Source organism: Phyllopteryx taeniolatus, chromosome 6 (genome assembly GCF_024500385.1).
Source record: "Phyllopteryx taeniolatus isolate TA_2022b chromosome 6, UOR_Ptae_1.2, whole genome shotgun sequence".
NCBI lineage: Eukaryota > Metazoa > Chordata > Actinopteri > Syngnathiformes > Syngnathidae > Phyllopteryx > Phyllopteryx taeniolatus.
Window position 1 is genome coordinate 7,909,397 of NC_084507.1, and position 12,015 is coordinate 7,921,411.

The 12,015-nt window shown below is 41.5% G+C and overlaps 1 long non-coding RNA gene across 1 annotated transcript; it reads right to left on the reverse strand.

Annotated features, from left to right (window-relative positions):
* Positions 1-601: 601 nt before the first annotated feature.
* Positions 602-9,907, reverse strand: LOC133480184 (uncharacterized). The gene is made up of 4 exons (XR_009789208.1): positions 9,750-9,907; positions 8,727-8,917; positions 2,587-2,693; positions 602-1,270 (listed from the first exon to the last, which is right to left on the reverse strand). It is a non-coding gene; the product is annotated as an uncharacterized LOC133480184 (long non-coding RNA).
* Positions 9,908-12,015: the final 2,108 nt, after the last annotated feature.

The following is a 12,015-nucleotide window of genomic DNA, read 5'->3' on the forward strand; positions in this document are numbered from 1 at the left end:
TCAGAGTTACACCACTGACAGCCCCCCACAAACACCCGCCCATGACTTGGCAGCTAAACTGGGGAAAGCTCTGCCAATTTCAAGCCACAGCCAGACTACACTGTCCGAAGGTTGTCAAATGTCAAAACCAAAAGGTAAGCTGAACTGCAAGTTTTTTCGGATGCACAGATTAGTGTTACCTTCTGATAACTGGTACATTAGTTGGTGATTGAAGTTGTTAACATGGTAGGAAAAATATTTGTTTGCCGATATGTGCACAACATACTCTACATGTACAAATCTGCACATGTGACGTGTATGAAGTGCTACGTCCACAATTGAAAATATACTTATTGCCTTTACCGTCACTCACTTTTTTTTTTTCACACTGTGGGTTTAGCTTTCACAAGGAGCCACTTCCTTCATTCAAAGTCGATGATGAAAGCCATACTGGTTCCGGAGTATAACACTATAAAACTGATTTTATTGATACAAGATGGCCCCCTCAAAACAGACTGATGTGCGCTTTAATTTTTGATACTTGGGGCATTTTAATGAAAGCAGGTGACATTACAAAGACACCGAGAAGCTGTAGTAAATCATAAAAAATGCATATAATTGTCTCCTTTAAGTTCTTTCTCTTAAAACTTTTTGTTTACATATTCGACAGAGCAGCCAGAACAGAGATGTGTGTATGTACCACTTCCAATAACCAATGAATTCCATTTTAGTTTCTATGGTCATCATCACATTTTTCTTCTTTGACACCTTTGGTACTTTTCTTTGGCGGTGTCAACCAAAACATGGAAAGCTAAACAGACTTGTGAAGTGTACCCATTAGATGTCACCAAGTTGAAGTCTCGTGAAAATTGCAGAGGTCTCATCTGAGATCAGAACTATTTTCTTGAACTCTGATTTGTACGACTGTCTCAACTTTAGTTTCCACTTTCCACTGTACCTCTGTGAAAAAATTTTTTGCTAACAAGGTGACTATGTGTCAGTGTATTTTCTCACTTAAATAGCATTTACACAGAGTGGTGTTGGCAGCTTGTTCATCAGGCATAGTAACATTATGACAGCCAGCCTCCTTAAAGCTCACTCTTGCCACTGCAGCCAAACATGTGGTCACTGGAAGCTGTATCACTGGCCATCTTCCAACCACTTTGTAGGCCTGCTCAACATCCACAGCTGTTGCCAGCTTCTTGTCCTTGCCACAGGTGGAACAAGCCAGCGTGCCCCTGTCCCAAGCATGACTCACAGCAGTCATGGGAACTGAAGCTCATCATGTGACCTGTATGGCACAATGAACACAATTGAACACTTTTGGAAATGTGTACACATCCACAAGCCTTTAGGTGTTGGTGTATTAGATCACAGTTTCCATAGTTTGAGTGTACCTCACTCTATTTGATTGTGTCTCATTATTCTTATTATCCATTATTATTGTAACTTCCCCCACTATCTGACCCCCAACCCACACACACACACACACACACACATAGAAGCATTCATAAGTATGAATGCTTCTATGTGTGTGTGTGTGTGTGTGTGTAATACTTACTTACATTCATAAGTATTGTATGTGTCATAGGTGTGTGTTCCGGTTGTTGTTTTCCCCCCTGTCTCGTACACACCTGCTCTTGAGAGCATCTTCACCACCTGTGCCTCGTTCACCCTAATTACCCCTTGAATTTAACCTCATTTTTCATTCTTTCTAGTCGCCAGTTTGTTGTACCTTGTCGTCGCGTTCCAGCATTCCTTGTTTCCACGTCACAGACTCACAGTAAGACTAGACCCTGTACCGATTATCGACCTCACCTTTTTGCCTCACGTTTTTGAATACTGTTGCCTTTTTTGGATTGCCTGCCTGTGTACCGACCACTGCCCGTATATTAAACCTCTCTTTTTGAAACTGTCCATTTGTTTTGGAGTTTTGCATTTTTCGGTCCTATCCTCTGTTCCGTTCATGACAGTATGTGTATTATTTCAGAACAAAATTACCTGGTCTTGTTAACAATGGTACACTTTCAAGTTAACAAGAACTATCTAAACATTAACATGCAAAATTTAGAATTATTTGTAAGATGTGATTAAAAATGGGAATTGTTTGGCCACACAGGAGGAGACAACTGAGTGCAAGCCGTAATGCTACACTTGCTACAAGGGATAACACCCACTAGAAGTATGCCACAGAAATATATGAAATGAAACTACAAGTCCTCAAGGCTTCACGAGTGCACATTTGACACTCATCACAATAGCAAATAGATTGGTTGCAAATGTGAACTAATACGCCTGCAAACATACATCACCTGCATACACTCAGTGTGGGTGGGATTGCTGCTGGCACAGAGGTTCTTTGTCAAACAAAGCAAAACAAGGCTGTGTAAGTTGCAGTTTGATCAATTCATGCTGTTGACTGAGTGGCCCGCCTGAAGGAAGTCACTCTGGGACAACATCCCAAAGTGTTCTGTTAGTCTGTAATATACAGCTCAACAAGTTTTGGATGGGATTCATCAATTATAGCAATCATCTTGAGTACTTTAAGGGTGGTAAGAGTAGTTTGGGGCATTTTTTTTAAATGTTGGCATTGTTATAGTGCCTTACCAGTCAGGTTATTCTTAGAAGGCTCTTCATTTTGAGTTTTGGTATTGCTGCGATTTAGGTTTGAAGCCATCATCGAAAAGTGGTTCGGCTTTTCTCCATATGACAGCCTGCATTAGGAAGAATGTGCAAATTAAACATTGAGCTGAACAAATGACTTGCTGTGGCAACCCTTAATGGGTGAAGCCAAAACGATAATTACATCCTAAATATTTTCTTCCATCAAAACATGAGTTATTATACATTTTTAACTGACTGTCCACAGTTTAAGGTTTTTATTCATGACTTAATTGCCTTAATAATAAAAGGTTGTTTTCTTATTGGTGCTTAGCATGTTAAGAAATATATATTTACCGTATGTATATATTCAAATGGATGAATTTTATCTTAAAATTACGATAGATTAAAGCATAGGTGGGTAGAGTACCCAAAGACTTTTGTCAAGTAAGTGCACTGTTTCTTTAAATTATATTTAAAACTACTCAAGTACTGAGCAACTGGTTGGTAACTTCTGATTTTTTTTAAGTAGCATGAACATTAAATTGACAAAAAATATTGCATACAAATAGACAAATTCAAATACTGCCCAACAATATCACTTTAAAAAATATTTTTGTTGATAAAAAAGCAAACTCAAACTCAACCAGGATTGGATGATTAATTAAAAATAGTAATATATCGTACCCTAGTGAGAAGAAGCGGTAAAGAAAATGGATGGATGGATGGATGTATACTTTAATTACATTAAACTTCAACAGATGGATTCATCCACATTTATCAGCAATGCTAACATTTGTTTCATTACTCAAAAACAATTTTGAGCTCTGCCAACTTATATCTTGAGCTTCAGTGCTGTGCATACATTCCAGATAGCTTTTTTATCCAATGCTCCTTTTGAATGTGTACAACTGCAACTTGCTTTCCCACCATGTGGTTCATCTGCTGGTTTTAGTTCGCAGAGTATAACGTTTTGTCAATGCAGACCTAGACATCCCCCTTTATCTTTCTCAAGTTCCAAGTGTAGTTGTTGTACGCTGATGTAGCAACATTTTAGGCAAACAGATGACAGCACATGACATAGCTGTTCTTTTTCACAGTCTATCCATCCATTTTATATAGCAGTAATCCTTACTGGGGTGGTTAGCGTTAGGGTTAGGTAAATTAAGGTAACTATAAATTTCTGCCATCTTCTATGTAAATTGGTCACTTTGAAAACTTTGTACATTGTGTGAGGCCATGGAGACTTTGTGGTCATGTGACTGCCTGGCACTTTTAAATTGGTGAAATGGACTCAAACGTTATGGTGGGTTGCTTAAACAGTCATGCGAGTCTCAATGACAAACCAAAATAGATAGCGCAATTAATAATAAATACCTGTAGATACAAATACAAATGGAGAGAAGAATGTTGCTCAGTGTAACGGAGTAAAATAGTGTTTCTTCATAACAAGAATACTCAAGTGAAAGCAAAAAGTACGTTGGACTAAAACTACTGTGACAAGTACAATTTATCCAAAAAGTTACTTAAGTAAGTGTGATGTAGTAAATGTTGCTCATTACTACTCACCTCTGACTAAAAGATACAGTGAGAGAGAATGACTGGCTATTATTGCATTATTGTCTTTTTCCATAAAGAGCCAGTGATTCATGAAAATTGGTCCATCACAAGCGTGATATACAGAGTCTCCTCTCTGACGTAAAGGCTTGGAGGAGTCTGCTGTGCATACGGCGTACATTACACTCACAAGCATATAGTGTGACTTCATATACAGAGCACACATGAATGCACAGCTGTGCACGTTGGGATTCCGGGTTACTGTTTTCCATGAGCATAATGGCGTCAGTTGACACTGTAGGTCAAACACTATGGCCCGGTGGTGGGAGCGGTGGGGGGGTGGGGCGTGTGTAGTTGAGTATAGTGTGTGCTTAAGTGCAATAGTAAGTGTTCACAAATAAATGTACACTGCCATTGTCGCTGAGCAAAACAATTGACATCTTTGTGTGTGGTTGCACTGCTAATTTTACTTACGCCAAACTGGGTGTGGTCAAAATCATAGCACCCTCAAACCTAGAGATGCATAAGATTAAATGGAAGGAATGTATTTAAAACGTCATTTTAAAAAAATATATTTTACTTATTACAATAGTTCAGTAACTGCAATCATACTTTTGAATTGCACATAGAGGTAGAAGTGAATATTATAACGGGGTAATTGGTAAAGGAGGACGCAATGGGGTGCAATCCAACAGAACAATAAATGTATTCTCTCTTTCTTATAGCAAGATGCATTATTGTCTGTACACTGACTTTTCAATTCAACTTTATGTTTAAAAGCAGCATCTTTACACAGCTTTCTTGCTTGCCGCATGTGCCATCTGTCAAAGTTTTATGAAAATCATTTGTGTGGTCTTTCCATAATCCTTAACTAAAAAACATTACCTCTCCCTTTCTGCTATTATGCTCTGTGGAGGCTCAAATTAGGCTCTAGCCTGCCCACAACCCTTCACATAAAAAAAACAGTCGAGAAGTGGATTCCTGGATGAATAAAATCTGCCCTGTTTGTCGTTGACGTTGTGAAGTCAGATGTGAGTTGGATTGGACCAAAGAGCAGACTGAGGTGGAGGGAGTAGATTTAGAATGGTTTATTGCAGGTTGACACAGGATAAGGATATCCAAGGCGCGATGGCGAGCCCTTTGGAAATGCAGCCCTATGGGGGGCCCAAGCCAGTGCAAACTGTAGGCCGGTCACAACTCCGGATGAATGCAGAGGGTTGTGTCAGGAAGGGCAGCCGGCTTAAAACTTTGCCAAACAAATATGAGCGTTCATCCAAAGAATTCCATACCGGATCGGTCATAGCCCGGGTTAACAACGTCCGCCACCGGCGCCGTCACCCTGCAGGGCGCTGTTGGAAATTCAGCTACTGTGGGTCGAAGTAGAAGAAGAAGAACAGGTGGAAAGCGGGTTCTTCGGCAGAAAGAGAAGAGGAAAGCACAGAGCCTAGAACTGAATGTGGGGAATTTGAATACTGGGACTATGACAGGAAAATCTCGGGAGTTGGTTGACATGATGATTAGGAGAAAGGTTGATCTATTGTGTGTCCAGGAGACCAGGTGGAAAGGCAGTAAGGCTAGAAGTTTAGGGGCAGGGTTTAAATTATTTTACCATGGTGTAGATAGGAAGAGAAATGGAGTCGGGGTTATTTTAAAAGAAGAGTTGGCTAAGAATGTCTTGGAGGTGAAAAGAGTATCAGATCGAGTGATGAGGCTGAAACTTCAAATTGAGGGTGTTATGTATAATGCGATTAGTGGCTATGCCCCACAGGTAGGATGTGACCGAGAGGTGAAAGAGAAATTCTGGAAGGAGCTAGACGAAGTAGTTCGGAGCATCCCAGACAGAGAGAGAGTTGTGATTGGTATAGATTGTACTGGGCATGTTGGTGAAGGAAATAGGGGTGATGAAGAAGTGATGGGTAAGTACGGCATCCAGGAAAGGAACTTGGAGGGACAGATGGTGGTAGACTTTGCAACAAGGATGCAAATGGCTGTAGTGAACACTTTTTTCCAGAAGAGGCAGGAACATAGGGTGACCTATAAGAGCGGAGGTAGAAGCACGCAGATGGATTACATCTTGTGCAGACGATGTAATCTGAAGGAGGTTACCGACTGTAAGGTAGTGGTAGGGGAGAGTGTGGCTAGACAGCATAGGATGGTGGTGTGTAAGATGACTCTGGTGGTGGGGAGGAAGATTAGGAAGACAAAGGCAGAGCAGAGAACCATGTGGTGGAAGCTGAAACAGGCGAGTGTTGTGCAGCTTTTCGGGAAGAGGTGAGACAGGCTCTCGGTGGACAGGAGTAGCTTCCAGAAGACTGGACCACTGCAGCCAAGGTGATCATAGACACAGTCAGGAGAGTACTGGGTGTATCTTCTGGCAGGAAACGAGAGTAGGAGACCTGGTGGTGGAACCTCACAGTACAGGAAATCATGTAAGGAAAAAGGTTAGCTAAGAAGAAGTGGGACACTGAGAGGACCGAGGAGAGGCAAAAGGAATACATTGAGATGCGACACAGGGCAAAGGTAGAGGTGGCAAAGGCCAAACAAGAGGCATATGATGACATGTATGGCAGGTTGGACACTAAAGAAGGAGAAAAGGATCTATACAGGCTGGCCAGACAGAGGGATAGAGATGGGAAGGATGTGCAGCAGGTTAGGGTGATTAAGGACATAGATGGAAATATGTTGACTGGTGGCAGCAGTGTACTAGCTAGATGGAAAGAATACTTCGAGAAGTTGATGAATGAGGAAAATGAGAGAGAAGGGAGAGTAGAAGAGGCAAGTGTGGTGGACGAGGAAGTGGAAATGATTAGTAACGGGGAAGTTAGAAAGGGATTAAAGAGGATGAAAAATGGAAAGCCAGTTGGTCCTGATGACATTCCTGTGGAGGTATGGAAGCATCGAGGAGAGGTGGCTGTGGAGTTTTTGACCAGCTTGTTCAATAGAATTCTAGCCGGTGAGAAGATGCCTGAGGAATGGAGGAAAAGTGTGCTGGTGCCCATTTTTAAGAACAAGGGTGATGTGCAGAGCTGTGGGAACTATAGAGTTGATGAGCCACATAATGAAGTTATAGGAAAGAGTAGTGGAGGCTAGACTCAGGACAGAAGTGAGTATTTGCGAGCAACTGTATGGTTTCATGCCTAGAAAGAGTACCACAGATGCATTATTTGCCTTGAGGATGTTGATGGAAAAGTACAGAGAAGGTCAGAAGGAGCTACATTGTGTCTTTGTAGATCTAGAGAAAGCCTATGACAGAGTACCCAGAGAGGAACTATGGTACTGCATGCGGAAGTCTGGAGTGGCAGAGAAGTATGTTAGAATAATACAGAACATGTACGAGGGCAGCAGAACAGCGGTGAGGTGTGCTGTAGGTGTGACGGACAAATTTAAGGTGGAGGTGGGACTGCATCAGGGATCAGCCCTGTTTGCAGTGGTGATGGATAGGCTGACAGATGAGGTTAGACTGGAATCCCCGTGGACCATGATGTTTGCAGATGACATTGTGATCTGCAGTGAAAGCAGGGACCAGGTGGAGGAACAGTTAGAAAGATGGAGGCCTGCACTGGAAAGCAGAGGAATGAAGATTAGCCGAAGTAAGAGAGAATATATGTGCATTAATGAGAGGGGTGGTGGGGGAAGAGTGAGACTACAGGGAGAAGAGATAGCAAGGGTGGAGGACTTTAAATACTTGGGGTCAACTGTCCAGAGCAATGGGAAGTGTGGTCAGGAAGTGAAGAAACGGGTCCAAGCAGGTTGAAACAGGTGGAGGAAGGTGTCAGGTGTGTTATGTGACAGAAGAGTCTCTGCTAGGATGAAGGGTGGTGAGGCCAGCCATGATGTACGGATTAGAGACGGTGGCACTGAAGAGACAACAGGAAGCAAAGCTGGAGGTGGCGGAAATGAAGATGTTGAGGTTCGCTCTCGGAGTGAGCAGGTTGGATAAAATTAGAAATGAGCTCATCAGCGGGACAGCCAAGTTTCGATGTTTTGGAGACAAAGTTAGAAAGAGCAGACATCGATGGTTTGGACACCTCCAGAGGAGAAATCGTGAGTATTTTGGTAGAAGGATGATGAGGATGGAGCTGCCAGGCAAGAGAGCTAGAGGAAGACCAAAGAGAAGGTTGATGGATGTCGTGAGGAAAGACATGAGGGCAGTTGGTGTTCGAGAGGAGATAGGCTATGCAGGAGATAGGATGAAAAAGGATGACGCGCTGTGGCGACCCCTAAAGGGGCAAGCCGAAAGGACAAGAAGATGTGGAGACCTTTGGTACTTTTCTTTGGCGGTGTCAACCAAAACACAGAAAGCTAAACGCTTGTGAAGTGTATCCATTAGATGTCACCAAGTTGAAGTCTCGTGAAAATTGCAGAGGTCTCATCTGAGATCAGAACTATTTTTTTGAACTTTGATTTGTATGACTGTCTCAACTTTAGTTTCCACTTTCCACTGTACCTCTGTGAAAAAAAAATGTTGCTAACAAGGTGACTATGTGTCGGTGTATTTTCTCACTTAAATAGCATTTACACAGAGTGGTACTGGCAGCTTGTTCATCAGGCATAGTGACATTATTACAGCCAGCCTCCTTAAAGCTCACGCTTGCCACTGCAGCCAAACATGTGGTCACTGGAACCTGTATCACTGGCCATCTTCCAGCCACTTGTAGGTCTGCTCAACATCCACAGCTGTTGCCAGCTTCTTGTCCTTGCCACAGGTGGAACAAGCCAGCGTGCCCCTGTCCCAAGCATGACTCACAGCAGTCATGGGAACTGAAGCTCATCATGTGACCTGTATGGCACAATGAACACAATTGAACACTTTTGGAAATGTGTACACATCCACAAGCCTTTAGGTGTTGGTGTATTAGATCACAGTTTCCATAGTTTTAGTGTACCTCACTCTATTTGATTGTGTCTCATTATTCTTATTGTCCATTATTATTGTAACTTCCCCCACTATCTGACCCCCAACCCACACACACACACATAGAAGGATCCACACCAGCATTCACAAGTATTGTATATGTATTATTTCAGAACAAAATTACCTGTTCTTGTTAAAAATTAACATGCAAAATGTTTTATTATTTGTAAGATTTGATTAAAAATGGGAATTGTTTGGCCACACAGGAGGAGACAACTGAGTGCAAGCCGCAATGCTACACTTGCTACAAGGGATAACACCCACTCGAAGTATGCCACAGAAATATATGAAATGAAACTACAAGTCCCCAAGGCTTCACGAGTGCACATTTGACACTCATCACAATAGCAAATAGATTGGTTGCAAATGTGAACTAATTCGCCTGCAAACGTACATCACCTTCATACACTCAGTGTGGGTGGGATTGCTGCTGGCACAGAGGTTCTTTGTCAAACAAAGCAAAACAAGGCTGTGTAAGTTGCAGTTTGATCAATTCATGCTGTTGACTGAGTGGCCCGCCTGAAGGAAGTCACTCTGGGACAACATCCCAAAGTGTTCTGTTAGTCTGTAATATACAGCTCAAAAAGTTTTGGATGGGATTTATCCATTATAGCAATCATCTTGAGTACTTTAAGGGTGGTAAGAGTAGTTTGGGGAATTTTTTTAAAATGTTATTGGCATTGTTATAGTGCCTTACCAGTCAGGTTATTCTTAGAAGCCTCTTCACTTTGAGTTTTGGTATTGTTGTGATTTAGGTTTGAAGCCATCATCGAAAAGTGGTACGGCTTTTCTCCATATGACAGCCTGCATTAGGAAGAATGTGCAAATTAAACATTGAGCTGAACAAATGACTTGCTGTGGCAACCCTTAATGGGGGAAGCCAAAACAATAATTACATCCTAAATATTTTCTTCCATCAAAACATGAGTTATTAGACTGTCCACAGTTTAAGGTTTTTATTCATAACTTAATTGCCTTAATAATAAAAGGTTATTTTCTTATTGGTGCTTTAAATTATATTTAAGTACTAAGCAACTGGTTAGTAACTTCTGATTTTTTTTTAAGTAGCATGAACATCAAATCGACAAAAAATATTTAATACAAATAGACAAATTAAAATACTGCCCAACAATATCACTTTAAAAACTATTTTTGTTTATAAAAAAGCAAACTCAGTCAAATTCAGCCACAATAAATGGTCTTAAATTAACTTTCATTGTAAAGCAGCACAATAGGCTTACTAGGATTAGATGATTAATTAAAATAATAATATATAGTACCCTAGTGAGGAGAAGCGGTAAAAAACATGGATGGATGGATGGATGGATGGATGGATGGATACTTTAATTACATTAAACTTAAACAGATGGATTCATCCACATTTATCAGCAATGCTAACATTTGTTTCATTACTCCAAAACAATTTTGAGCTTTGCCAACTTACATCTTGAGCTTCAGTGCTGTGCATACATTCCAGATGGCTTTTTCTCCATGCTCCTTTTGAATGTGTACAACTGCAATTTACTTTCCCACCATGTGGTTCATCTGCTGGTTTTATCCATCCATTTTATATACCAGTAATCCTCACTGGGGTGGTTAGCGTTAGGGTTAGGTAAATTAAGGTAAATATAGATTTCTGCCATGTTCTATGTAAATTGGTCACTTTGAAAACTGTGAGGCCATGGAGACTTTGTGGTCATGTGACTGCCTGACACCTTTAAATTGGTGAAATGGACTCAAACGTTATGGTGGGTTGCTTAAACAGAGTCATGCGAGTCTCAATGACAAACCAAAATAGATAGTGTAATCAATAATAAATACCTGTGGATAAAAATGCAAATGGAGAGAAGAATGTTGCTCAGTGTAATGGAGTAAAATAGTGTTTCTTCATAACAAGAATACTCAAGTGAAAGCAAAACGTACGTTGGATTAAAATTACTCTGACAAGTACAATTTACCCAAAAAGTTACTTAAGTAAGTGTGATGTAGTAAATGTTGCTCGTCACTACTCACCTCTGAGTAAAAGATACAGTGAGAGAGAATGACTGGCTATTATTGCATTATTGTCAGAGTCTCCTCTCTGACGTAAAGGCTTGGAGGAGTCTGCTGTGCATACGGCGTACATTACACTCACAAGCATACAGTGTGACTTCATATACAGAGCACACATGAATGCACAGCTGTGCACGTTGGGATTCCAGGTTAATGTTTTCCATGAGCATACTGGCGTCAGTTGACAGTGTAGGTCAAACACTATGGCCTGGAGCCGTGCTTTGTCTGGTCCCTCACCACGGTCCTCAGAACTGTAAGGCTGACACTCTAACCAGTCATCCACCGTGCCGCCTCTGTCTGTACCCTGACTGACACAATTCAACTTTATGTTTAAAAGCAGCCTCTATACACAGCTTTCTTGCTTGGCGCATGTGCCATCTGTCAAAGTTTTATGAACATTATTTGTGTGGTCTTTCCATAATCCTTAACTATAAAACATTACCTCTCCCTTTCTGCTATTATGTTCTGTGGAGGGTCAAATTAGTCTCTAGCCTGCTCACAACCCTTCACATAAAAAAAAAAAACAGTCAAGAAGTGGATTCCTGGATGAATAAAATCTGTCCTGTTTTTCACGTTGCGAAGTCAGATGTGAGTTGGATTGGACCAAAGAGCAGACTGAGGTGGAGGGAGTAGATTTAGTATTGTTTATTGCGGGTTGACACAGGGTAAGGATATTCAAGGCACGATGGCGGACCGTCGGGACCAGGAGCGAGCAGGAAGAGGGAACGTGAGCAGGTAGTGTGGCTTGGTGGCGTAGCGGTGAAGGCATGGCTGTTCGGCTGTTAGGGCAAGCAGAATGGAGGATCTGTATCCCTTTTATGCCAGAACAGTTTTACTGTGTCACAGGGGAGTTGTTAAGCTGCCACTCTGGTTTCTTAGTATCTTCTTCTTTTCCTTTCGGCTTGTCCCGT